The sequence below is a fragment of the Pelodiscus sinensis genome, chromosome 1 (assembly GCF_052426305.1).
Source record: "Pelodiscus sinensis isolate ZL-2025 chromosome 1, ASM5242630v1, whole genome shotgun sequence".
In the NCBI taxonomy this organism is placed as follows: Eukaryota; Metazoa; Chordata; order Testudines; family Trionychidae; genus Pelodiscus; species Pelodiscus sinensis.
Window position 1 is genome coordinate 39,695,879 of NC_143052.1, and position 27,371 is coordinate 39,723,249.

The 27,371-nt window shown below is 40.9% G+C and overlaps 1 protein-coding gene across 11 annotated transcripts in view; it reads right to left on the reverse strand.

The window, feature by feature from the left end:
- PLXNB2 (plexin B2) overlaps window positions 1-27,371 on the reverse strand; it is a 351,000-nt gene that overhangs the window by 196,062 nt on the left and 127,567 nt on the right. For 3 of the 11 annotated variants that reach the window (XM_075928308.2, XM_006122613.5, XM_075928302.2), the window contains one exon: window positions 16,266-16,444. The exons of the other annotated variants lie outside the window; for them this stretch is intronic. The gene's annotated coding sequence lies outside the window, so the exon portion shown is untranslated. The remainder of the gene's footprint in view (window positions 1-16,265; window positions 16,445-27,371) is intronic. 11 annotated transcript variants of the gene reach the window in all.

Here is a 27,371-nt window from a genome sequence, read left to right on the forward strand (position 1 = left end):
ATGTTGGGGATAACATCTTGGTACAAAGTGCTGAAGGAACCGACCAGGGACCATGTGCAACTTTACCTGCTGCTCACAAACAGGGAGGAACTAGCAGGGCAAGTAGAAGTGGGTGACAACCAGGGCAGCAGTGATCATGAGATGGTAGATTTCAGGATCCTGAGAAAAGGAAGAAAGGAGAGTAGCAAAATACACCTCCTGGACTTCAGAAGAGCAGACTTTGACTCTCTCAGAAAACTGATGGGCAGGATCCCTTGGGATACTAACATGAGGGGGAAAGGAAACTAGGAGTGTTGGCAGTATTTTAACAAAGCCTTACTGAAGGCACAGGAACAAATCATCCTGATCAGTAAGAAAAGCAACTATGGTAGGAGACCAGATTGGCTTACTCGGGAAATCCTTGGTGAGCTTAAACACAAAAAGGAAGCTTATAAGAAATGGAAACTTGGACAGATGACTAGGGAGGAGTATAAATATGTTGCTTGAGAATGCAGGGGAGTAATCAGGAAGATGAAAGTGCAATTGGAATTGCAGCTAGCAAGAGATGTGAAGGATAAAAAGAAAGGTTTCTACAAGCATGTTAGCAATAAGAGGCTGATCAGAGAGGGCGTGGGCGTTACTGGATGAGGGAGGTAACCTAGTGACAGATGATGTGGGAAAAGCTGAAGTACTCATGCTTTTTTGCCTCTGTCTTCACAGATCGTATGGTGTGTTCCATTGTCTATAGCCAAGCCCTTCGATACAACCGCATCTGCTCTAATCCTACTGACAGAGACCAGAAGCTTCAGGATCTCTACCAAGTATTTATAAACCTCAACTACCCACCCGGAGAAATAAAAAAGCAAATTGAAAGAGCCAGACGAATACCTAGAAACCATCTACTTCAAGACAGACCCAAGAAAACCAACAATAGAACACCACTTGTCATCACCTACAACCCCCAACTTAAATCAGTCCAACACATTATCAATAAACTACAGCCTATACTGGAACAGGATACCAAATTCCAAGAGGCTCTGGGAGACAGACCCATAGTCTCCTATAGACACTCTCCGGGGGGGGGGGGGGGACTGAACAAAGACACCAACTACCTTACCCATTACAAAGATAGCTTCCCCAATTATCACCTCTAATACCATTAGCTCACAGACATTCACCTTCCTTCCCCCCGCCCCTGCATTCCTCTTCTGTTCTGAAATGTGATTTGTCCTTTTCATATGTGTTCATTTTTTTTAAATTGTATCCTTTGGTATATATGGTTGTGACTATTTTCTTCCACTATTTGATCTGAGGAAGTGGGTCTGGCCCACGAAAGCTCATGCTGAAAATCATTTAGAAGTAGGATAAAATGGAATAAAAATAATATTTGGGAAGAATAATTAGCCTGATTAACTTTAGCAGTTACCAAGGAATTCATTTCTGAATATTTAAGAGAACATTTACTTACTAACAGATTGCAGGAGGAAGTATTTCAGCATCTGGAGCCTGGAACAAAGTTATTAAGAAAAGATCCTTTCTAAAATTATCTCAGTTTGCGCAAGAACATTTTAAATTACAACTTTGTATGATAGCGAAACCTATTTATACCTATTTTTTCCTGAAATCTACTTGTAGGACGCAAATGTGTTGCTGTAATTAGCAATGCAAAGAAGTTTTCTATTTATAAGGGTTGTTCTTAAATAGAACCATGAAACTTTCATCACTTACCATACCCAATTGCAAGATTGATATCAGATTACCCATAATTAACTTTTAAGAAAACATTTAGAATCAAAATATTTGTGTCCTCAAAGATGCACTGCACACCTCTTCAAAAAAAGATCTGTCAATTCTATCATCTAATAGCACACTGCAATCAATAGGAGCAAGAAAGATAAGGTTTACATGTAAGATAGGGAAACAAACAGGAACTACTTTGGGAAATCAGATTTCATACTGATGAAATAATGCCTCCCTGCATGTTTACAACAGGCTTCATCTTCTCACTTTTATAATTTTTGTTTTCTGTTCATTTTTATTCAGAAAAAGAACTTGCATTCCAAAAGCACTAAGCTTCTTATGAATGAGAGAGAGAGAGAGAGAGAGAGAGAGAGAATACCTTGTTTTCCTAGACAATACCTCTGATCTGGAACGCAGAATAAATGATTCAGAGAGGGACTCCTTTGTGCTTGAGGGCTTAGCAGAAAACAAGCACTCACAATACAAAACAGATGTGTTACAACATGTTTTGGGTGGAGAAACCTGTTCACTCATGGCATTCAAGCGCTGAGGAGGGACTGACTTATGATACAAGACAGTTAAAAATTAGAAGAGGCAGGAGGAAGATCAGCTAAATCATTCAACAATCAGGGTGGGATGCTGGCATCCCCTGAAGTGCTATTATCTTACACTGTCACATATTGCAATAAGAGGGTCATAAGAAAACATAAGGTTCTTGTTTGCACTGTATCTATGCTTTGCTGCTCAGAGATACAAGGATCCCAGCAACTTTTCAACTTGTCTAAGAGGAGGAAGGATGAAATAAAAGAATTTTTAACAATGGGGCTAAATTCACAAAAATCTTCAAATTTAATTGTTCCCCCAAAGTGGCACAAACAGAAGCCAATCCTTGGACAGATTTTTCTCATTTGCTAAACTGACTTGGTTAAAATAGTTCAATTTATATTGGGTCAAAGAGAGAGAGAGAGAGACTCAACATCCCTGGCAAGGGTGCTCCCTGTGAGAGGAACACCTGCATTCCAGTCCTTACTCAAATTAATATATTTAATTATTTACACATAATGGAACAGCTTCCACATGCGAGACAAAGCTAAGCCCCGGAATTGCCAACAGGTTGGTGGCTCACTCACCTATGACTGGGGAAATCTGGGTTCAAATCACTGCTCCAGAGAACAGATTCAAACCTGAGTCTCCGACCTCTGAGATGAGTGCCATGACCATTAGATATGAGGGAGAAAGCTCCTCCTGCTCTTCACTTTTGTGTATGGCACCTAAATCCTCCTGAATCTAGCCCAACAAATCAAAACACTTCATCATGAAAATGTTTAAAAAATCATTTCTGTAGTCCCAAAATTATTTTTTTTTTGGCTGAAAGGATTAGCCTAAATCAAAAGAAATTTGCATAGCACTTCAGGTGATGGCAAGAAAAAAATCATCTAGACATTAAGAGTTTTGCAAGGTCAGAATCCCATTTTAACTCAGCCACTTTGCACCCTTTTTTGCAAAGTTCTTTTATACAGATGATTTTGTGGTGAGAGCTCTGATGTGGAGAAATAATAATAATGACTAATGTCAGAGGGGTATCAGTGTTACTGTTTCAGCAAAAGCAATGAGTCCAAAAGATTCCAGCTTATGCCCAATTAAATGTGTTGGTCTTTCAGATGCCACAGGACTAACCATTGTTAATGTTTACCAGTGCACACATTCACCCTGGATAGTGGGTTGAGACATTTCCCTATTTGCTGGCTTTGTGGTTGAGTACAGGAAGAAATGAAAAATAATGACTGAGAAAACAAAATCTTCTTACAACAGAACACAAATTAAAATAGGAGATGATGCTCAAAATCTGAATGACAGAAAAAAAATAGAAAAATCCACAAAACTTTCATTTATTCCTCTTCTGAATTCCAAAACACTGAAAATTTTAAACTCAGTAAAGTTCCATACAGCTTCAAGACAACAGGAAATCTCCATTCAAGAAACTCTTTTCACAGGTTCCAGACATAGTACAAGGAAAGAGATGGCATTGCAAGTTGGCATGTGTACATCAGACAGGAGGGATCTGGACTGAGGACTAACGCCTAAAGGAATCACCTATCTGGTGCAGAGATGAGATGTATAGTAATGAGTGCATAGATGTTAAGTGATCACAGATGGGAGGGAGGCTGGCTTGCAAAACAGACACACTCTAGTGAGATGCAGGACAAAGTATGAAGATGCAGGAGAGCCCCTGATGTACAGGGCATTTATCCTCTTGTTGCGCCACTTCCTACCCTACCTTTTATTTACATACTTGATTAAACCAATAAACCACCTTATAATGAAGAATCTACAAGAGGATATGATATTTTCTACCACAGTAAGAAAATTCTAGCAATGGTTTGTGCCAACTGGAATGATTCTATTGAGCCTGTTTATAGCATGAGCTCCCAAGGGGAGACAGGTTTTAAAAATCCAGAAGCCAGAGGTGTCTGTGCAGGGTGAGCACTGGAAAATAATTTAAGAGCCCTTGCCAAGAGGAGGAGTGATGTGCATGTTCACATTCCTTGCTTATTACTTCATTGGGAAGCCTGGAGTAGGAGTACTGAGTGTTAGAAACAAGCCAGGGAAAGAATGCTACATGGGTAAGGAGTGTTTAGAAGGGAAGTACTGAGCTTGAGATAATTTCAGATAGATTTGTGTTTCTGAGATCACTGTGGTTCCTTTGCTCTGTGCACAGAACACCACTAACTTTGGACATCAGCCAAATATATGCAGGTATCTGTTGGCCCTGTGCAGTTCCAGCTGTTGCCAGGTAGAAAGCTGGGTATTCTTAAACCCCCAACAAGGGCTTACGGCAACATCTTTGTTAATTCTGCCAATTAAGACACATATTGACAGGAGATTAAACCAACAGATTCCACCTTACCAATTCTTATTTGATCATGAGTCTCACAGAATTTTGAATGTTTCTTAAAGCTGCAGCCCCTAGGCATGTGATCGGATAAGAATCTCCGCTTTCATTTATGAAAGGAGAAAGTTTCTAGCCCTTGTAATTGCAAAGGAAAGCTCGAAAACAAGATCAGCATGCGAACTGAAAGCTCAGAAACCAGAAGAGAAATAAACTCCAAATTCATTATCTTTAACATCTCAGGACATTTAAGCCAAATTCATAATTTTGTGAGACCTAAATGAAATTTAGAGGCCTGGATCAAGACTGTTCTTGGTCCTTTGGAAGTACACCTATTATAGATGGAATAGGGTGGGGAGGAAAAGGGAGAGAAAAGTGACCCTTTAACATTAAGTTTAAATGGAAAAAAGACAACTTGCTTCCAAAAGCCTACCAGACCAGACTGTGTTATGTATTCTGGACCACAAGCATGTATTTCTAAATGAGGCTCTCATCTCTCACTGCACCATATGCTTCCACCTGAAGCAACTCAGTGATTCCAGGGGAGAAGGAAGGAGAAAAAGATAGGTTAGTTGCTTCTGACATCTCCAAATCAGCTTTAAATGCGGTCTTAAATGGTGAAGGTAAGGATAGTAAGGACGAGGAACCATAATTTTTCCCTGGGGAACAGAGCCTCTTCGGAGATCAAGAGAATTCTGTTTATTAAGGACAAGCTTCAGTTGAGCGTGTCAGGGTCTTGGCTCCTTGCTATTTAGGAAGATTACACATCTGCAGCTGTGGAGGACAGTCACACCTAGAAGATAGTCCGTTTCCACGATCAGTAATTCTCATCATGCCTAATAAAAATCTGACACCACATTTGGCTTCTTCCCTTAGCAGAACAGAGAGTCTGGGGTAAGAAGAGTTCTGCCTGCACTAAAGTGCATTTCCATTCTCCTCCCAATCTTATTTTTTAAATTTGCCCTTCTATACAGAGCACCTCTCACAGTAGTACATAGGCACCCTCTTTACAAAGTCTGAAATGGCCACTTAAATGACTGCCCACAACAAACACCATCAACCACTTAATGAAATATTAACAACCATGTTGTGTCAGCCAGAAATAAAGAAAAAAATTACAACTTACAGTCCTAGCTACACTACAGGGACCGTTCCTATAACAGGTACAACCCCATAGCATAGATCACCTACAACACAAGGGGGCACCAGGAGCTAGATCCCCACTGATGAGAGCTAGGTTGACCTAGTTGTGTCTACACTGGTGGTTAGTTGGCATTAGTACATTGCCTTGGGGCATGGATTTCCCACACTAGAAGGCTCACACTTTTTTGTGAAGTTGTGGGAGAGGGTGTGTAAGCCAGGGAGCTATTTTGGGTGGCAGCACTGGTCCAGGGGCCAACAAACAGAACTGGCTAATTTTCTGAGCTCCAGAGAGGCCAAAAGAGGAAACAATGCTGTAGCCTGCTAGGAGATTAACGCACATGGGGATCCCCAGTGGATAGGTCCCTCTCCAAACAATGTGAAGAGCTGCTGACAGAGCTTGTGACCAGATCTGTGATAATCACAGAAACAGCCAGCCTCTTGGTTAATCTTTAATTGCAGTATGAGGTATAAGATGAAACAGCACCCCAAGTAAAATTTTGCATTTACATTGTACTATACATTTGAATACAGCTAGAGCTATGTTGGATTGCAAAAGGAGGAAGGCTAGCAATAGCAAATACTGACTCAAGTTAGAAATAACAAATGCAAATCAAATATTCCTCTTTTGTGCACAAGAGGCTTATCAGCAAATGCACCATAATCAAGTTCTCAACCATGGTAGAATGTGTATGAAAGACATTAAGCAAAAAAAGGAAATATGTAGCAAGTGGCAGAACAGGTAAAACTGCCTCCATGAATGCTTTCGTTTCATCAAGCAACCGGTAGATGGGAGATACATGTTGGTGGCTGAATACAACATACCATTTTGCTAAAGTCTATATTGCTCAGAGAATTAATATGTTGATTTTTCACTCTGCTATATGTGTGCTCAATAGTTTCAAAGACAGATAAACAACTGTGTTTTGGGTCTTTAGAAAACGGTCAGACTTATCTGTCTCCTGCATCACTAAAATGAAATTATTATTGTTAATAATCTAGAACATGGACCAGATTTCAAAATCAGCATGTTCATTTACTATTTCCTTGGCATATGCTTCTAAATGGAAAGGCATTACCCTATAATATTTAGGTTTAGGTGAAGGCAGAGGCATATTCAAAGTGCTCACTTGATTGCAATACCATCATAGTGGGAAATGTGTAAGAAATGTTTACAATCTGAGAAAGGAAAAAAAAAAGAACCCCATATGGATCAAAGACGGCAAACTGGAAGTTCTATATACAGAGAATCTTGCAATTGGTTTTTATGCCATTTTCCTCAAATGGTGAATAATATGAGTATTTTTGGGGTTTTTATTGTATTTCATGTTGCAACTGTTGAGTGTTCATAAGAATAAGAAATGATCTACAGTAGCCCTGGTGAAGATTTAGCTTTACAAGTAGTAGTATACACAATGGAATGACTTCAAAATTGCCTTTTCAGAAGCCATTCTAATTTCTTGTATTTAACATGAAGTAACTCAGCCTTAGTGGTGGAGTTTCTAATGTTGATCTATAACCTAATCCAACTTCCCATAAAGACTAAAGATGTTTTTAAATCAACAGAGTTCTTTAATTCAAAGTCAAATAATAAAAGAAATAAAAAGTAGTTCTGGTGCTAATTTCTGAGGCCTGCTTTTTTGTTGCACCTCTGATGAACAAATCTGACCTACCTACTCGAGTTTTGGCCCACACAATGTCAGTACTTTGCAATTCAGTAAGCAATGACATAAAAATGCTAAAACTCAGTATAATTTTTTTCTGCAGCGTCTGGTTTAATATCTCTCTCTCTCTCCCCCTTCCCTTCCCTTCCCTCCTTCTCTCCCCCCCCCGTCCTTACAAGTGGACTGATTTGCGTAACCCTTAACTCCTGCTGGTGATAGCTTATTCTGGGTCTGGCTACGCTACAGAGCTTACATTGACGCCATTTTAGTACTGCTTACTGCAGACATTCTAAGTCAACAACAGAAAGCTCTCCTGACCATTGAATTATTCCAGCCCAAACACTTGGCAGGAGCATAGCACTGTTCATACAGGCTCTTGGGCCGATGTAACTTAGGTCACTCAGGGGGAGGTCTTATTTACACCACTAAGCAATGTAACTTATAACAGCGTAAACTGTAGTGTTTATAGCCTGCAGTTCAAACTATGGGGATTTAATAACAGTGCACACCAAGGTGCTGCACTGTAACTCCCTATGTAGATACATTGAGGCAAAATAAACAGCTTCTAGTATGTGTTAAAACTAGCTTCCTTCAAACAGTATTACTGTAATGCAAACTAGGAACCCTTTAGTTCCCACACATGGCATCCACACTGGGGAATTTTGGTGCAGCACTTTGCTGTGCACTGCTATTCACACTGCCCACAGCCCAAACTGCAGGCAGCATTAATGAGCACTCACTCAAGAGAAGACTAAGAGCATATTAGTGAGATTAATAGTTGCAGAGTTCAGTTCAGAATCTTATCTTGATTTTAGTATTGGGAGGCTTACGTCCTTATTTAAGATGGCAGTTATGAACACCTCAAAATAAGTTAGATTGGACAGGGCAGCATTGTATAGTTAGACTAAACCAGATGTATGTACTTGTCCTGGCTGATAGCTATAGCAATGCATATCAAAGCCTCATCTGAGGCAACCATTTGGTAAGTCAGGGGCTCAGCGTAACAGAAATCATTGCAGTGAAGTGTTTCTTTTACTTAGATTTGCATCCACTACATGAATAATAAAACAACCCCCTTTTCTCAGTCAAACAGAATTTGACCATAGGCCTCCTAAATGGAAAGGCTGGTGCACTGAACCACAGTACCAACTGGAGTGATTCCAAAGAACAACTTTAAGACAAATGCATACAATCACCTATGTCTTCCTATTCACATGAATGATAAAGGTCAATCATGTACTCAACAACTTAAGTGGAAAATGGTGTTCAAAAAAGCTTTCCATTATTATTACTGTTACAGTATTGCTAGGGGGGAAACCCCCATGTTTAGTCAAATAGTCAGTAGGGTTTAGGGTTGCCAGGTGTCCAGTTTTCTACTGGACAGTCCAGTATTTGCGCCGTCTGTCCGGTAGAAAAATTTAGAAAATACCGGACATGTGCAGTGTCCGGTATTTTCTGAATTTTGGGCTGAGCACCGGACGGAAGCCTGGCATGGGCGGAGGAGCAACTGAGACCCCTGTGGTCGTATGCAAAAGCCAGGCGGGGCGGGACTCCCAGCCACTGCCCCCACCCGGCTTTTGCACGCGACCAGAGACTCCCAGCGCCGATCGCAGCCCCGCCTCCCAGCTGGGAGCATCTGGTTGCATGCAGAAGCCGGGCAGTGGGAGTGGCACCCAGTCCCTCCCCCGCCCCCACCTGGTTTTTGCATGCAACTAAAAGGAGTGCCTGCCAAGGGTGCGGCCCAAAGGACTCCGGCTGCACCCCCCCCCCCGCCAAGTCTGCTTCCTGCCCCCCTTCCTCCAGGCCCCCCTCCTCCCATCCAGCCCTGCAGCCTCTGACCTCCCCTCCCCCGCCAGCTCTGCTTCCTGCCCCGCCCACCTCCTGGCCAGCCACCCCACTCCCGTCCCCCGCCCACAATCAAGTGTGTCCAGTTTTTTGGCAGTATCTACCTGGCATCCCTAGTAGGGTTGCTAGATGGTTTAACCAAAAATACCAAACACTTCTCCCTCCTCCCCCCCCCTCCAAAAAATACCCACACCACGGAAAAAATTCTGTTGAGTTGGGGGGGAGGGGGGGGACCAAAGTTGTTGAGAAACAAAAATTTAACAGCATTAATAAAACAGCATGGCCCTTTCAGTGCGTACACAGTCAGAATAGAAATAGGAACAGGGGAGAGGCTGAGCACTAAGACCTAGGGAAGGCATTGCTTCCCCTTGGTCTTTAGGCTTTTGTCGGTGGCCATTTTTTCTTGATCAAGCCAGAACGCAGCTTCCCTGTGGAACCAGGTAAGCAGGGGATCTGAGGGAGGGAGGAGGGCTGGGGCAGGGGGAAAAAAGAAAATACCGGACATTTTAGGTGTCTGGTATTTTCAGAATACTTTTTACCAGACAGGAGGCAAAAATATCAGACTGTCCGGGTCAATACTGGACACCTGGCAACCCTAATATAGTCAGAAGAGAACTGCTGGACCCAGGTACAGATCATAATACAACTGTCAAAATGTAGGCTTGTAAGGACTAAATTTTTAGCTAGGAAATGTTGGTAAACACAAATTTCTCCACACACACAAACCAAGAATATAAATATTTTCATTAAAAATAGAAATTGAGAAATAAGCAATGTAAGAAAAATGCCTCAAGAACTTATTGATGTTAGGATATTTACTTGTATATGTGGATATTGACAATTTGTGTTTAAGTGGTTATATTGTTTTAACTTTTTGAATCTCAGTGTCTACTATCATTATACTATTATTGTCAGACCTTCTCATGTAAAAAACATGCATAATCTGTACAAAAATAAACCCAAAATTCCACAATGCCACTTCAGTTTATATTTATTGAAACAAAATGCTGATGCCATTTTTGGCAAGCAAAGTTAAGAACGATATACTAGAGCATATCAGTACTACTCTCTGTCTCTCTCATTCTTGTGTCTCCTAATCTGTAACAGAGTGCAAAAATTCCATGAAATTATCTAGCTTCAAATTAACCAATAAAAGCTGCCCTCCTGGAAGTTAACAAAAACATGTCCATATATTTTAATAGGTTGTTAAACAAAGCAAAGTTGCTTGATCATTATAAAATGTCAAGTTTACCAGGATCATTGATTCACACACACTCACTATTTCTTCATGGTTAGAAGCAAATAAATTATGACATGGTACTGCAAGTGAAGTCATCATTTGAGTAAGAAATATTAATCAGGTATAGAGCAGCTGTGACCAACTAGCAAGCTCACAACGCTTTCTTGAAACACACTTCTTTCCAGCCTCTATTATACAGACATTAAACTAAACTATTCTAGATGGAATTAGACCATAAGTGAGGCTGATGCACAAAGTAGTAAGTGAAGGATATATTTCTTAAGCATCATAAAAAGTACAGTTAGGAGGGGGGAATAAAATGCTGCTAAGATGGAAAGAATATATGTAGGAAATGGAAAACTAAACAGAACAATTGACAGTGGCATAACATGCAATGCAAAACCATATTCTTAAACTATTTTCCCTTCTATTTTCATGTCAAATCTGACAGAATTAGGAGTATACTACTGCTGATGTTTATGAACAAGCGAGATGTATGCATTTAAAAGTGATGTTTTCCCCCGAATGAAAACTAACCACAGTTGTTCTGATACTCATGAATTGACGATTGAAAAAGCAACTCTGCTGCTGTTGGTAGGCAGGGCAGAGCTGTACTGTGTGACAGACCTAGGAAGCAAGTAAGGGAAATACAGGGGGTAGCAGGATGTTCCGCAATTACACAGATCAAATGGCCTCAAATTTTCATATGGAGCCTTTACTCCACCCTAGTAGGAATCACGGAGGTGTTACACAGCTCCGTGCCTTACCCATGGACTCAAGTGTGGACTCTGCCTCTGTGTCCTCAATCTCCACATAGTTCTCTGGCCCAAAGTATATTTATCCAGGCTTAATGGATAAACTTTGTGATTCCCAGAGACAGAGCAAGCTGCTCTTCACAAAGCTTTTAGCCACAAAATGAACAAAGAACACTAATTTGCCCAGTGTCTTCATACATGGTTTGGTGACATTAACATAATAGGACAAATGCTTGTTCATTTCTGCTACACAAACAGGCAAATCTGAGCTGTTAGGCAGAACTATTCCTACAGGTAATAGTAGGCACTGCGTAAGATGCTCTCTTTCCTGTTAATGTGTCTAGGAAGGTAATTTTCAGTAGCTACGGCAGCTCTTAAGACCCGGGCCAGTTTACATTCTGAAAGCATTGACTGATTGAAGTCATTTGAAATTCATCATAAAACCACAGACCATTTAAACATTCAAATAGAACCGATACAATAGGTCAAATATTTTGGTTTAGCTTAAAGAACATTCAATTTAATGGACCACTACATCACTGAGAAAAAACATTTCTTGGTTTCCCTAAGCTCAGAAACAAAGAAGCTAGAACACAGTGGGGGAAAAGGTTAGAGGGAAAGGTCTCAGAAATATAGCTGGTCTATCTCAGAATTCACTGCACTTGAATAAAATTCCTAAGTGTGTTCTGTGGTCTTCACCAAATATAATGAAATATTTTGCCTCTGCATACAGAGGTGGAATTAGCTCAATTAAATCCTATGCCTTACATAAATAGGAGAATAGTGTAAGCATGGTTTATTACTCTTGAGTTTCTCCACCACCACCTCCCTGAGGAAATAACATCTATTTCCAAAAACAATTACAACAGGGAGATATTTATTGGAGGTATATGAATTTATTGCTCCCTCTAAAAATAATGATAGTGACTTTATAAAGATCTACTGCCAGGAAGACAGAAAGATTCTCAAATTCCTTTCTGAACAACATTCTGTATGTTCATACATCTCTGAAGTGAACATTGACAGCTATTCAACAGTACACAGCAACAGTACAGTTAAGGGCTAGCAATGAAAAATATGGTTATATAGACTTAGACATTGCCAATAAAGAATATAGAATCAGGAAAGTGTTCCAATAACCACTTAATATCAAAACAAGGGTATGAATGGACAAAATAGCTTGAAGTTTATCTATATGCAGTTGGTTTGGATTCTTTAAGAAAGATGTTTGTAAATATGATTTTATGACAGGCAAGCAGCATCTAGCAGACTCAGCATAGACTGGAACTACTGTCTGCGCCTGGGAGTGTGTATTTAACAAGACTAGAGAACCCAGTCAAAAACGGGACTCTTAGGACACCGTATGCATAGTCCTGTTATTACATCCCTTCCTACAAATAATTTTCAATCTAAGAAAAAAAATCAGGATGTTCAAATATAAACTCTGTGATGGTCTTGAGCAAGTGCACTTCATCATCAAATTTTTATTATATTATTTAAATGATAAGTGTACTTCGCACTGCATAGCAGAATAGTTCTGGACATTCTCAAGGGAGCTATTTCATGATTAATGATAAGTTAATGTTTTTAAGCCACTTTGAAGATATAAAGTGCTAAGCATTATCATTAATAGGGCCAGTTTGGATAACCGTATCCACTTCAACATCAAGTCAATATAACACACAATTTCTGAGAGAAGATTAGAATCATACTCCATGAAAGAGCATTTCCTAATGCTGTCAAATATAAAAGCTATCATGATAGGAGATCTAGCTATTCACCATGTTATCGTGGGTACTTGAAACATATATGCTACTGTGAATATATACCTGATACTTTAAAAATGCTAGCTCTACAGGCTCGTACATGATGAATCATTATGCATTTACTTGACTTTGTTTTTCTTTAAAAAAATAAAATTATGAGGAATAATTACCGAACTGAGACACAACACACTGATCGTCTGAAAGGATTGTGAACGGTTTTGCTGGCTCATGGCAATTCCTTATTCAAGAGAAATATCTGCTCTTTAAAAGAAGAGATGAAAGCATAAAGGCAAACAGTAACAAAGGGAGGGCAGAATGGAGGTCTAGAATGACACTCATTCAGGCAACTTTAACAATAAGAGATATATGAACATCAAATAAAGAGAATGATTTAGACTTGGAAGGAGAGAAAGAAACGGAAGGGCAAAATAAAAAAGATGCTTTTTAGCTGAGTTAAGTAAATGAGTTTCTGCTCCTTTGTTTTACTGTTTCCTTGTCAGATAATGTTTCAATACCTCTAGTTTAGAAGTCAAAGGAATGAAACTTGTTTTGGGCACTTGCTGTATATTAATATTTCTGGGTGCTCTGGATTCTGTAGTTAAGGTAGGTAGGGCACAGGAAGAGAAGGAAGGGAGACAAACTAATGAAGTATTCCTGAAATTCACTTAACTTTTACAGTAGTCCCCTGGTTCCTGTTTTATTTGACAACAGTCCCCGTAAAGAATTTTGCAAACATGTTAGCTAGACATTAGACAACATCATGAGTAAATGGATGTCCTTTCTTCAGACATCCCTTACTACACTGTACTCCACACAGTTATATCAAACAGGTTATGTGAATCATCACCACCTCCTCATTAACTGTTCTGTAAGATTACAGGGGATGAAGCTATTACATTTGAAGTTGTGTTTGGAGGAGGCATATTTTGTAGGTCCTCTTCAAAATGGTGCTGTGAGTTCTGATCTTATAGGTGCATAGAATTCAAGGCCACAAGATGCCACTGTGATCATCCGCCGGTACCCTATATAAAACACACACCATAGCACCTCCCCAAAATAATTCTGAGAGAAAAAAAATCCAATCTTGATTTAAAAATTGTCAGTGATGAAGAAATCTTCTATGACCGTGGTAAATTTGTTCCAGTGGTGAACAACACTTATTTCATTCTGAATTTGTCCAACTTCAACTTCCGGCCATTTGATTGTGTTATACCATTCTCCAGTAGACTGAAGAGACCATTATTAAATATTTGTTTCCCATGTAGTTACTAGTAGATAGTAATGAAGATTACCCCTTAACCCTCTTTTTAAGATACAGATTGAGCTCTCTGAGTCTACCACTATAAAACATGTTTTCTAATCCTTTAGTCTTTCTCATAGCTTTTCTCTGAACACTCTCACATTTATCAATGTTCTTCCTGTCGTTCTTTACCACTGCTCAATTTTTGGGTCATCTGCAAGCTTTATCAGTGATAATTTTATGTTTTCTTCTTACATGTTCTTGATTAAATAATTTACACCATTCCAACACAGGGTAATTGTAAGGATAACTGCAAGCATGAAATATATAGTTAAGTTTGACTACACAAGAAAGTAATAGGATTGTAAGAACTGAAGTATTTACTTTGAGTAATTTCAGTCCATTACAGCTGGCTAACACTTCTCCTCTTTCAGCAGAATTTGTACTTTTAATCTGATCGGAGAGGAGCAGCTAACTTAGAAAAAGTTTCTTCAATATTGCATCCTCACACAGCATTAGGGTTGCCAGATGGTTTAACCAAAAATACCAAACGCACGCATCCTCCACAAAAAAATGCTATTGAAAAAAAAGGGGGGGGGGGAGGTGGGAAGGACCCCGACAGTTATTAAGCAAAAATACAAACACACCAGCATGGCCCTTTTAAGGCCTTTGGGTTGTTTTTTTCTTTGCTGGCAGCCATCTTGTTTTCTTCTCTGTGCAGGAAGAGCGCTCCCCTGCGGAACCAGGTAAGTGGGGAGGAGAGAGGACTTGGGGGGGAGGGAGTCCGGGGAGGGCTCGGGGGCTAGGTCAGGGGTGGGGGACTGGGCCCAGTTCCTGAGTGTGGTAGGGTTGCCAGGTATCTGGTATGTTCACCTCCTGGTTTGGGGGGGGGGGGGGGGGGGGGAGGGGAAAGAGGGAGAGAGCAGAAAATACCCGACATTTTAGGTGTCCAGTATTTTCTGATTTTTTTTTTTAATCGGACAGGATGTGAAAATACCGGACTGTCCAGGTCAATACTGGACACCTGGCAACAGTACACAGCATCTAAGCGTACACAGCATTCTCTACCTATAACAGTAGACTCATTGCATTCTGCATAGACACACAAATGCAGCAAATCAATAGTATTTTTTCCTCCTTACTATAATGAATGTCAACAAATAACGAAGGTGGAATATTTTTATATGCTCCTGGGGGATTATGCTCCCTCAAGCCAATTATGTTTGTCCAAGCAATTTTTAAAATATTCAATTAGATTCTTTTTAGAAGAGATTTGCCAGCTTTTCTCTATTCCCTCCCTTAAGAAACACAGCCTCTCTCCCCACTGATTATCACATTACTTGACAAACTATTCTCCTGACAGTCCACTGTTCTTGTTAGTAGGACAGCAATGAAGGGAAGCTGAGTTTTGCACAGGCAAAACTCACAATGGTAGCTATGTGATGTGATGTGATGTGATGTGATGCATCTGTAAAAGATGCAAGATGGGTATGGAGAGCTTATACAATTAGCAAGTTTCAGGAAAAAAGCCTATCCTCTTGCAGGTGGTAATGAGAGGCCAAGATAGAATAAAGAACACATTATAGATGCTGCCAGGATCATGCTATTTTCAAAAAGCAAGTGTCCCCACTAAATGTATCCTAAAAATATGTCAGTTTTATTTAATTAATAAACATGTTTTAAAAGGTGCTCGTTTTGCATGTTCCCTATATTACACATATAAAATCAGTTTACAAATTAGACAACAATAATTTGCCTTTTTTGCCTTTAAAATCTCCACCTTATCAAGGGCACAATTTAGCAACAAACATCCGACTTCCCCAGTTTGTGTTTTGCTTAATGAAACTGGGTTATTTCCTTTCTATATCAACCACCTCAAAATTAGAAGTTTAATTTTAGAGGAAACTGTACTTTGATCACACTACACATATTAAACATATTAAAGAGACTGATAATTATACTGGAGTATTTATAAAAAAAAAAAATCAATAATTTGCAGTACTTACTTATAAAAAAAACAAGTGGTTGCATTGATGTTTCAATAGTAGACATTAAAGAGAACGTAGTTTTCCAGTGACTAATGTGTGATGAACACTAAACGCATAAATATTTTATGCAGAACCACTTAAGCAGTATGTGGCTTTCAGCTCATTTCAAGGAAGAGAATGGCATGTTTAGAGATGACCTGTAGTGATCAAAAAAATGTAAATTAATGCTGGCAGGCATTGTATTTAATAGCATTTCCAGACTTCTCTTCTGGAATAGTTGCTAATGCAAGTTTCTACTGTGATTTTAAAAAGACTCAAATTTTTACTCACTTATTCATAGACCTGTGGTCAGGAGGCTAGATCTTACTTTGAAGTCTGTTATTACTCCACTTTCATTTCTCACTTTCAAGCACTACCAAGAATAATCTGTTCTGAATTTTTGCATCAGTATTTGTATTAGGCCTTTATCAGGCTGCATAGTACAGATTATAAACCTAGAAATGGAATATTTGGGAATATATTTATAATACTTAATTCTAATTGTACTCATTATGAAAATATTTTTATTATATTAATAAGAGAGTAATCCTATTTTTTTTTAAAAGAGCTAAATCTAGGGCAGAGATGGCCAACCAGTTAAGAGATGAAAAGCCAAAATTGCTATGGATAGAGTGCAAAGAGCCATGTATTACGTCTTAATTTTCAGGGCTCAACAAATCCACTCGCCCATGGTGAGTAGATTTTGGCAGCTGGCGAGCTGTGACAGGGCGGAGCCGTCCCGCGGCAGCAAGGGCGACCTGCCCCGCACTTCAATGGCGCCGACCCCCGTGCTGCACCACCTGCTCCCGTGCGGCCACCCAGCTGAGTGGCGGGCAGGGGGGCCAAGTCTTGGGACGGGAGCTGGAAGCAGGGCCGCACAAGGGTGTAGGGCGGGGCTGGAGTGTGCGTGCGTCCCTGGCGTCAGGTGGAGAGGCGCTGGCGCAAGAGAGCACCGCATTCAAAAGGAGAGCGGCGGAGGAAGACAGAGGGGAGAGGAGATGGAGGAGAGTAATGGAGAGAGAGGGGAGAACAGAGGAGTAAGCTCGAAAACGGCGGTGGGCTGAGGAGTGAAGGGTGAAAGAGGAGGGGGACGGGAGACGAGGTGGTCAGAGAAGGCAGGAGGGAGACGGGCAATGGAGCAGAGCATGGGGGCAGAGGACTTGAAAGGAGAAGCAGAGGTAGGAAGCAGCCCAGAGCGGAGACACTAAGGAGCCCCGTCCTGGGCTGCTTCCTATCTCCTCTTCTCCTTTCACGTCCTCTGCCCTCACGCTCTGCTCCACTCCCCGTCTCCCTCCTGCCTTCTCTGACCTCCTCCGTCTCCCGTCCCCCTCCACTCTCCTCTGCTCTCACCCTTCACTCCTCTACGCCTCTTTTCTTCCCTCTTCCTCGGTTACTCTCCTCCCTCCTCTCTTCTGCTCCTCTTTCCAATGCGATGCTTTTGCGCCGGCACCTCTCACCCTGACATCAGGGACAAAAGCACACTCTGGCCATGCCCTAAGTCCAGGTGCAGCCTCGCCCCTACTTCCGGCTCCCGTCTCAGGACTCAGCTCCCCCCGCCTGCCGCTCAGCTGGGTGGACGCATGGGAGCAAGCGGCGCAGACCGTTGTCAGAATGTCGCACTCCCCGTGCAGCATGGGGGTCGGCACCGTTGCAAGTGCAGGGCGGGTCGTCCTCGCCGCTGCGGAATGGCCCCGCCCCGTCACAGAATCAAATATGCTGTTCTGGTCGTCCCATTCTATGGGTGGCACACACCTGCGCAGTGGGGGTCACGCGGTGGGGGTGGCGAGTCCTTTTTCTGTCTGGCGAGTAGGTTTTTCTATAATTTGTCGAGCCTTGTTTATTTATATATATAGATAGATAAATAAAAATTGATATAGTACACAAAATGTAGTGATACCATTACAGGACATTTTGGAAAAAAAACAACAAAAAAGTCTCTAGTCACTGAAAAAATTCATGGTCAGTCCATAGATCTTCAGAGACCCTGACAAGGAACAAACATCAAATTTAAAAACAAACAAACAAACAAAACAAAAAAACCCCACCTTTTAAAATACCGTAATATTTTCACACTAAAAAAAGCATCCCCATCATGCATTATAAATTTAACACTACTGCCCTATAATGTCCTCTGAGTTTTTTAAAATTAAATAGAACTGGGAAGTAAATTAGCACAATTTGAAGTGGCTGTTTCAACCCAAGCTTTTTGATCTCTGCTATGGTTTACTCCTTTTTTTTTTAAACTTATGAAGATTATGGCTTCTTTATAGTTCTAAAAATTCAGGTCTGCCCTAGACTGCAAATATGAGCGGTTCAAAAACAATAAGGAAGAGACTTGTATCTCAGAATAATTGTTTCAGCGTGGCAAACAATAGCCTTTGATAAACTTAAAACACAACAAATAGCATGGTAGCACTTTAAAGACTAACAAAACATGTATATGGTATCATGAACTTTTGTGGACAAAACTCAGGTTTTGTTTTTTAAGTTTATACTCTACAGACAAACTTGGATACCCCTCTAATAGCCAAAAATCTGTGGGACACAATCATACCGGGATATAAAATATATCGGAAGGATAGAGTAGGCCGTGTGGGTGGCGGAATGGCACTGTATGTGAACGAGAACAAAGAATCAAATGAAATAAAAATCTTAAATTAATCAACATGTTCAATAGAATTGCTATGGATAGTACAGGCAGTCCCCGGGTTATGCGGATCCGACTTACGTCGGATCCGTACTTACGAACGGGGCTTTTCTCGCCCCGGAGGACGCACGGCGGTCCCACCGCCCGCATCCTCCAGGGCGAGAAAAGCTGCTCCGCGTCTCCCTGGTCTGCTGGGGGGGGAGGGGGGCACAGCTAGTGCCCCCCCAGCAGACCAGGCTTTTCTTGCGGGCGCCTGTGGTAGAACAGCTGGGGCGCTGCCAGGTTGGTCCCCGCAGTGCCGAGGTGTGGCGCTGCGGGGACCTACCCGGCAGCACCCCAGCTGCTCTGTCCCAGGCGTCCAGATTCAGCTGCTGTTGAAACTGACCAGTGGCTGATTCCAGGAAGCCCAGGGCAGAGAAACTCTGCCTCGGGCTTCCTGTAGTCAGCCGCTGGTCAGTTTCAGCAGCGGCTGAATCTGGACGCCAGTTCCGACTTACGTACAAATTCAACTTAAGAACAAACCTACAGTCCCCATCTTGTACGTAACCCGGGGACTGCCTGTAATTCCATGCTCCAATAATAAGAATTTAGCAGTAGGGATATATTATCGCCCACCTGACCAGGACAGTGATACTGACATTGAAATGCCAAGGTAGATTATAGAGGCCACCAAAATAAAATAATCTATAATAATGGGTGATTTTAATTATCCCCCATATTGACTGGGTACATGCCACCTCAGGAAGAGAAGCAGAGATAAAATTTCTCAATAGCTTAAATGACTGCTTCTTGGAGCAGCTGGTACAGGAACCCACAAGGGGAGAGAAAATTCTTAATTTAGTCCTGAGTGAAGCGCAGGATCAGGTCCAGGAGATAACTATTACAGGACCACTTGGGAATGGTGACCATAATATAAAGACATTTAACAGTCCTGTGGTGGGAAGAACACCTCAGCAGTCCAGCACTCTGGCATTTAATTTCAAAAAGGGGAATTACACAAAAATGAGGAGGTTAGTTAAACAGAAATTAAAAGGCACAGTGACTAGAGCCAAATCTCTTCAAGCTGCATGGAGACTTTTTAAAGATACCATAACAGAGGCCCAACTTAAATGTATACACCAAATTAAAAAACATAGTAAGAGACCTAAAAAAGTCATCGTGGCATAACCACCATGTAAAAGAAGCAGTGAGGGACAAAAAACCATCTTTCAAGAAGTGGAAGTCCAATTCTAGTGAGATAAATAGAAAGGAACATAAACACTGTCAAATCAAGTGTAAAAATAAGAAAAACAAAAAAAGATTTTGAGGAACAGCTAGCCAAAAACTCAAAAAGCAATAGCAAAAGGTTTTTTAAGTACACTAGAAGCAGGAAGCCTGATAAAAAGCCACTGGGTCCCCTAGACGACCGAGATACAAAAGGAGCAATCAAGGACGATAAAGCCATTGCAGAGAAAATAAATGATTTCTTTGCTTCAGTCTTCACAGCTGAGGACGTTAGGGATATTCCCAAATCTGCACCGTCTTTTGTGGGTGATGAATCTGAGGAACTGTCCTGGACTGAAGTGTCATTAGAGGAGGTTTTGGAACAAATAGAAAAACTTAACGTTAAGAAATCATCGGGACTGGATGGCATTCATCCAAGGGTTCTAAAAGAACTCAGATAGGAAATTGCAGAACTGTTATCTGTGGTTAAATCGGCTTTAAATCGGCTTCCGTACCTAATGACTGGAAGATAGCTAACCAATATTTTAAAAGAGCTCTAGAGGCAATCCTGGCAATTACAGACTGGTAAGTCTAACTTCAGTACCAGGCAAAGTGCTTCAGCACCCGTGCTCTAACCCAATGCCTCACCCCTCCCTGAGAGCCAAGCACCCCCAGACCTCTCCACGTGCTCTGGGTCTCACCAGAGCCCCCATGCACTTCTCCCGCCAGGCGCTGGGGTGCGTGCGCAGAGCGGCCAGCCATGAGCAGTCCTGATGTGTGGCTTAGAACTAGCAAAAATGCATTTCTTTGAGCAAAGAACTGTGTGCGGCTCAAGAGCCACGATTTGGCCACCCATGATCTAGGGTATGGACATCTGGGTTATACTTGGACAGTCCTGTTTTTGGCTTCTGTGTCTAAATGCTACTCAGGGTTGCCAGGTGCCTAGTATTCAGCCAGAAAGTGGCCAACAAGGGGACTGGGCAATGTCCAGAGAAATGTACTGACCAGACACCAAAAGTTCAGTTACCACGAGGCCGGGGGAGCCGACTGTTCATTAACCTCCACTGGCCTCTAGACAGACAGGTTACTCCTACCCCCTAGCCAGGCTACTTGTCTGCTCATCCCAGTCTCTGAGCAGAGGGAGCCTGGCTGGAGGTTGAGGAGGGAGGTGGAGATGAGCCAGGGACAGGACGGATAGAAGGAAGGGAGGGGAAGAAGAGTGAGTGACAGGGACTAAACCTTGGACAAAGAGATAAGAGAAGGGGGCTGGCTGGGTTTCTGTGCTCTGGTTACCATCAGTTAGAAACGGGCCAAGCCTAGCTAATGCTAACCTTTATCAGACATTTGATTTCATTTGTACAGAGCGTATAGACCACAGATTTCAATCTGATTTAGCCTTCAAATAACATCTGCAAATATCTGTACTTTACTATATATAATGCATGATTCTCTCGGCCAGTAATCTTACTTTAACTGGGTATCTCTCACTTTTTGGAAGTCATCTGCACTGCTGCAGCTAATAGTTTATGGATAGACAGCTATACATCAGTGGCTCTGCGTTGCCAATTCAAAAGTTTGAGGATCCCCAGCTCCTTCAGTCAGATGATAAATTAAAAGTTGATATTGCCACGGTAACTAACTTTTCTAATGCTCAAAGTTATGGAAAAAAAATTGCAAGTAACTTTGAAAGATCAAAAAAGACTAAAATAACCTCATTTATTACTTTTTTTACATCTCATTATGTTTAAAGCCAAATATATGATTTGGAGCCTCAATTATTGACGATGGCTCAGGTTGGCAACAATACTTGTTTATTATGTGCTAGTATTGTGGGGAGAAAAAACTCTCTCTCACTCAGAGGGGCAACACATTTAGTTTTGCCTAGAGAACTAACTTCAAAATATTCCTTTTGCCTTTGAAGATCTGTACATCTTTTACAATCAGTATTTTTCTAGAGGATGTGGAAGAGGCAAATCATGGCAGATATTCAGGACTGCTTACAACATTTAACCTAAATACAAGCCTTTCAAGTATAATGTTTACCTCTTAATTTATGGGACATTTCACTTTCTGTGGTGGAGCCTGGTCTTTGAAAGTAACCTAAAGGAGTTTCCTCATTAGGAATCAAGCAACTATTCCGAATTCTTACTGCTATTAAAAGGGTGTTTTTGAAAATTTCATTTTATAATATGAATTCTGAAGACTCACCAGAAAGGTATTTAAAAACTCCAAAATGGCAGGTCTTTAACATTAGCTCCCTCAGCTAACATTCTTTTTCAATTTATTCTTTGATTTGCCTATAGTTTGATTTGCCTATAGTTCAATTTATTCTTTGATTTGCCTATACTACTTGATGTCTCCTGGAGATGACTTTGAAATCCCTCCTATATATTTATGCTCTTAAAATCCTAATGCTTCAATAACCTGAAATCATATTGACTTACTTTGACCATTTTATTTTAACCTTTTGTTTTCATTTTTTCAACTAACTGAACTCGTCTGAGAACTAGTTCTTAATTTCAGATCACTAGAAAACCCAGGGGGTTTTACTGCAATTTATTGAAGTCTACCAGTATTGATCTACATATCAGCAAAAATATTTGAGAACAGTACCTATGTCATTTATTTCCTTTATGTATATTCATTTGTCCAAAATATATTATTTACTTCAATAACCAAATTTTATCAGCATGACAGCAAGCTCAAAGTTCCTTACAGCATTCCTGCATCATTTACTCTTCCCCAACACGGTATCATGCAAACAAGCTTGAAACAAACTCGGTCATCTCTTCAAAACTAGGTAATTTATGCGGATTAAGAATTTTGGCATAATTGTAAAATGGCGATGTTAAATAAAGGGCCTTTGATATCTCTAGGTCCTTGCCTCACAAGTGAGCTCCACTTTAAGTTATGAAGCAAGCCTTCAAAGTAAGTCAGTTGATTATAGATGTTTAACCCATTCAGTATCTAATTATACAAAAAAAATGCAACATACTTCACTATGTCAATACCTAAAAGCCTTTTTTTTTTGGCACCTCCTAGATGGTTTGTGACTGCCAATATTTGGGGCAGCCTCTCAACTCACATGAGTTGGCACCTTGATGTTTGTTTCTTTTCCCCCCTTTGTGCTTTGGAACCTCCATTTAAAATGACTTCTCATTGTGTCAGAAAGGCCTGGGAGATGTCCTTAAAAAAATAAAAAAAATAAAACCACAATGGCATAACTAGATAGCCAGAGTGTAAAAGCCTAGGACATGGACAATAAAGTAAATAAAACATACACCAGCAAAGGAATGCCACCTGCCACATCACATTCCTGGACACCATGGTGCAAATAATTGACGGTCACATAAACACCACCCTATACCGAAAACCTACCGACCGCTATGCCTACCTTCATGCCTCCAGCTTCCACCCCGGACATACCACATGATCCATTGTCTACAGCCAGGCACTGAGGTACAGCCGGATTTGCTCCAACCCCTCAGACAGAGACCAACACCTACAAGATCTTCACCAAGCATTCTTGAAACTATGATACTCACACGAGGAAGTAAGGAAACAGATTAACAGAGCCAGCTGTGTACCCAGAAGCCTCCTGCTGCGGGACAAGAAACCAACAGAACCCCACTGGCCATCACCCACAGTCCTCAGCTAAAACCTCTCCCACAGATCATCAGTGATCTACAATCCATCCTGGACAATGATCCCTCACTTTCACAGGCCTTGGGAGGCAGGCCAGTCCTCACCCACAGACAACCTGCCAACCTGAAGCATATTCTCACCAGCAACTATACAGTGCACCATAATAACTCTAACTCAGGAACCAATCCATGCAACAAACCTCGGTGCCAACTCTGCCTACATATCTACATCAGCCACACCATCACTGGTTCATTCACCTGCACATCTACCAATGTAATATATGCCATCATATGCCAACAATGCCCCTCTGCTATATACATCAGCCAAACTGGAAAGCCCCTACGTAAAAGAATAAATGGACACAAATCAGATATTAGGAATGGCAATATACAAAAACCTGTAGGAGAACACTTCAGTCTCCCTAGACACACAATAGCAGATCTAAAGGTAGATATACTGCAGCAAAAAAACTTCAAGACTAGACTTCAAAGAGAAACTCCTGAGCTACAGTTCATTTGCAAGTTTGACACCATCAGCTCAGGATTAAACAAAGACTGTGAATGGCTAGCTAACTACAAAAGCAGCTTCTCCTCTCTTGGTATTCACACCTCCAGATCAGCTGCTAGAAGTGGGCCTCATCCTTCCTGAGTGCATTAACCTTGTTATCTCTAGCCTGCTTCTGGCCTGCATATTTATACCTGCCTCTGGATATTTCCACTACATGCATCTTACGAAGTGGGTCTTTGCCCATGAAAGCTTATGTTCGAATACATCTGTTAGTCTATACGGTGCTATAGGACTCGTCACTTTTGCAGATCTAGACTAATACGGCTACCCCTCTGATACTTGTCCCTCTCCTGAGTAAGCTGAAGGACAAACAGAATGGGCCGATCCCAAGGGGAAAACATGTTCTTCCCCCTAACAAAAATTCACAGCATATTGCACTTTATCGCCATTCAAGGATATAAAAATTCAGCTTTGTAGCACTGGCTCATCTTCATATGCCTGCGGATGTGATTGCTAATCTGAGTTCTAAAGTAACCCCCCCACAAAGGACCATCCTTACCCCATCCTTCCATGACTCACCTTAAACTACTTAAAGATTACGATCACATCTACAATTTAAACCAACAGCTATTGTAGATGCAAGAGTAAGTACACAGATAGTCACCCAGGATAGTGTAATCCTCTCAGGTTTCTCAGGTACACGTACCAAACTGACAATATCCATTGATACACCAGAAGGGAGACAAATGTTTTATAGTACAGATTAAAAGATACAGCAGTAGAACTATCCATCTCTTGATATACTGAGAATATATAAATAACCTAAACCTCCCTAAGGAATTCTTTTCCTCATCCTCCTGCAATTGGATATCCTCCTCCTCCAGAGATCTCTCAATTCATAAACAAGAAAGGGCAGCTGGATTAGATTAACAAACACCAAAAATACTCAATCTATCTTCAACCTCTTTCCTATACATACAAGGGATGCCTCTGCTTTGCCAAAAGAGTAGCAATAACTGAAATATTGCTAATTTAAAATAAAGAATCTTGTTGATTCAAATTATAAATTAGCATCTTTAGCCTATGAACAAAAATAGATGAAAATGCAATGTTATCATAGAACATACAGACAGCCTGGGAACCATCTAATTACTAGCTCCCATACATCAGTCCCATATCCCAAAGTCCTTACATTTTTACTCATTTCTTATTCAGGCAAACATTCTGTGCAATTAGCGGAAATTTACCCATAGTTTGTAGGAACTGATCTTTTAGATTTAGCAGATTTGAATATTTTTATCTTCTAAAAGATCCCATTGAAGTTACTCTGGAATATTACCAGTGAGGTGAAGAGCAACAAAAATCCGTTATCAGCTGTGAAAGTGACTTGATAAAGCTTGGAATAGCAGTTCCCAACTCTGGCTGCCAGGCCATATCTGTTAGGAGAGGTGTGTCCTGCTCTGCCTCTCAGCCAACCTGCAGAGGTGGGGTCTCTTCCTAGACGCGGAAGAACCATTTGCATAATGGATATGCAAATATACAAATAAAATGTTACTGGTCCACCAAAAGTTTGTGACTGGGTTTGCCAGTCCCCGGTATAAAAAAAGTTGGGAGCCACTGAGCTAGAACAATGAGGAGTCTGGTGACACTTTAAAGACCATGGGTATGTCTACACTACCACCCTAGTTCGAACTAGGGTGGTAATGTAGGCAACCGGAATTGCAAATGAAGCCCAGGAAATTCAAATCCCGGGCTTCATTTGCAACTCTGGTTGCCTACATTACCCACCCTAGTTCGAACTAGGGTGGTAGTGTAGACATACCCTAACAGATTATAGTCTGTTATTGTAGAATTTAGAAGTCTTTAAGGGTGCGTCTACACTTCATAGCTATTTTGGGATATTGGAAGTATCCCAAATAAGCAGCCCGTTATTTCCAAATAGATTTCAAAATAAAAGGGACACAATTCTGGTGTCCCTGTAACCTTCATTCCATGAGGGTTAAGGGACATTTTGGAATAGCGCTTTATTTCAAAATTTACATGAATTTAAAAATTTGGTGTCTACACAGCGCCAAATTTCAAAATTACCTCAAAATAAGCTACAAATTGCGTAGCTTATTTCGAGGTAAAAGTGCACTGTTGCCACGGGACTCCTTGTTGGTTTTGCAGATACAGACTAACATGGCTAACCCTCTGAGACTTGTCAAGAAAACTAAGGACAGCTTGAAGTGACATTTTGTTTAGGGAAATGATAAAAATATACTTTCATTAGTATTCATTACAGATTTAATAAAACTCACTGGAGAAAAGCTATAGTAGGTTGTATGTTGTGGAACGTATACTGCCTAAGGGGAAAAAAACAATCTGCAGGAAGTAAAGGAATCTAGACCTTAACCTAAGAGGAAGCTGGTCTAGTATGATCTCAAGAAATGAGACCCCATAATTTGGAATTTCAGATGTGGCTCTGGCTAGCTCACTAAAGCAATCGTGGTGATTTTCAACCCCATATATATGCTCTTAAGAAAAAGGCAGATTTGTGGCTACACACATTCCACAGCAAAAATCATTTTCGCTGACTTCAGTAGGCAATCCATATTTAAGACTACCCATAAGGCAAGGCTCATAAGAACAGGAGACAAAACTTTCTCAGGCATTGGCCAAATCATACTATTATTCATACTGATGGAGGGAAAGGAGATGGACTGGTTATTTCTTTTTTTAAATTGAAAGATGCTTGGACACAATGGCGTTGAGATTATCATAAGTATCTACAGACTTTGAATAAGGAAGCACAAGGTGCAAAAGCCATGTGAATTTTCTTTCTATAAAAGCAGCAGTAATGAGCAATAATAAAACTTAAGAAAAAGATAACCTCAACTGGCAGATTTTTTTTAAAAAAAGCTGGAGGGAAACAAAACATGTTCTGTACCCCTCTTACCAAAAAAAGCAGAAGGACCTCAATAGCCTTTTCCTTCCATGTTTTTAAAAATGATCTTATGATTCCTTATTCAAATTGTGCCAGTTCTAAACTGTTCTATTCTTATAGATTCTTGTAGAGCCCTTATCACTGTAGCATTGAGCAC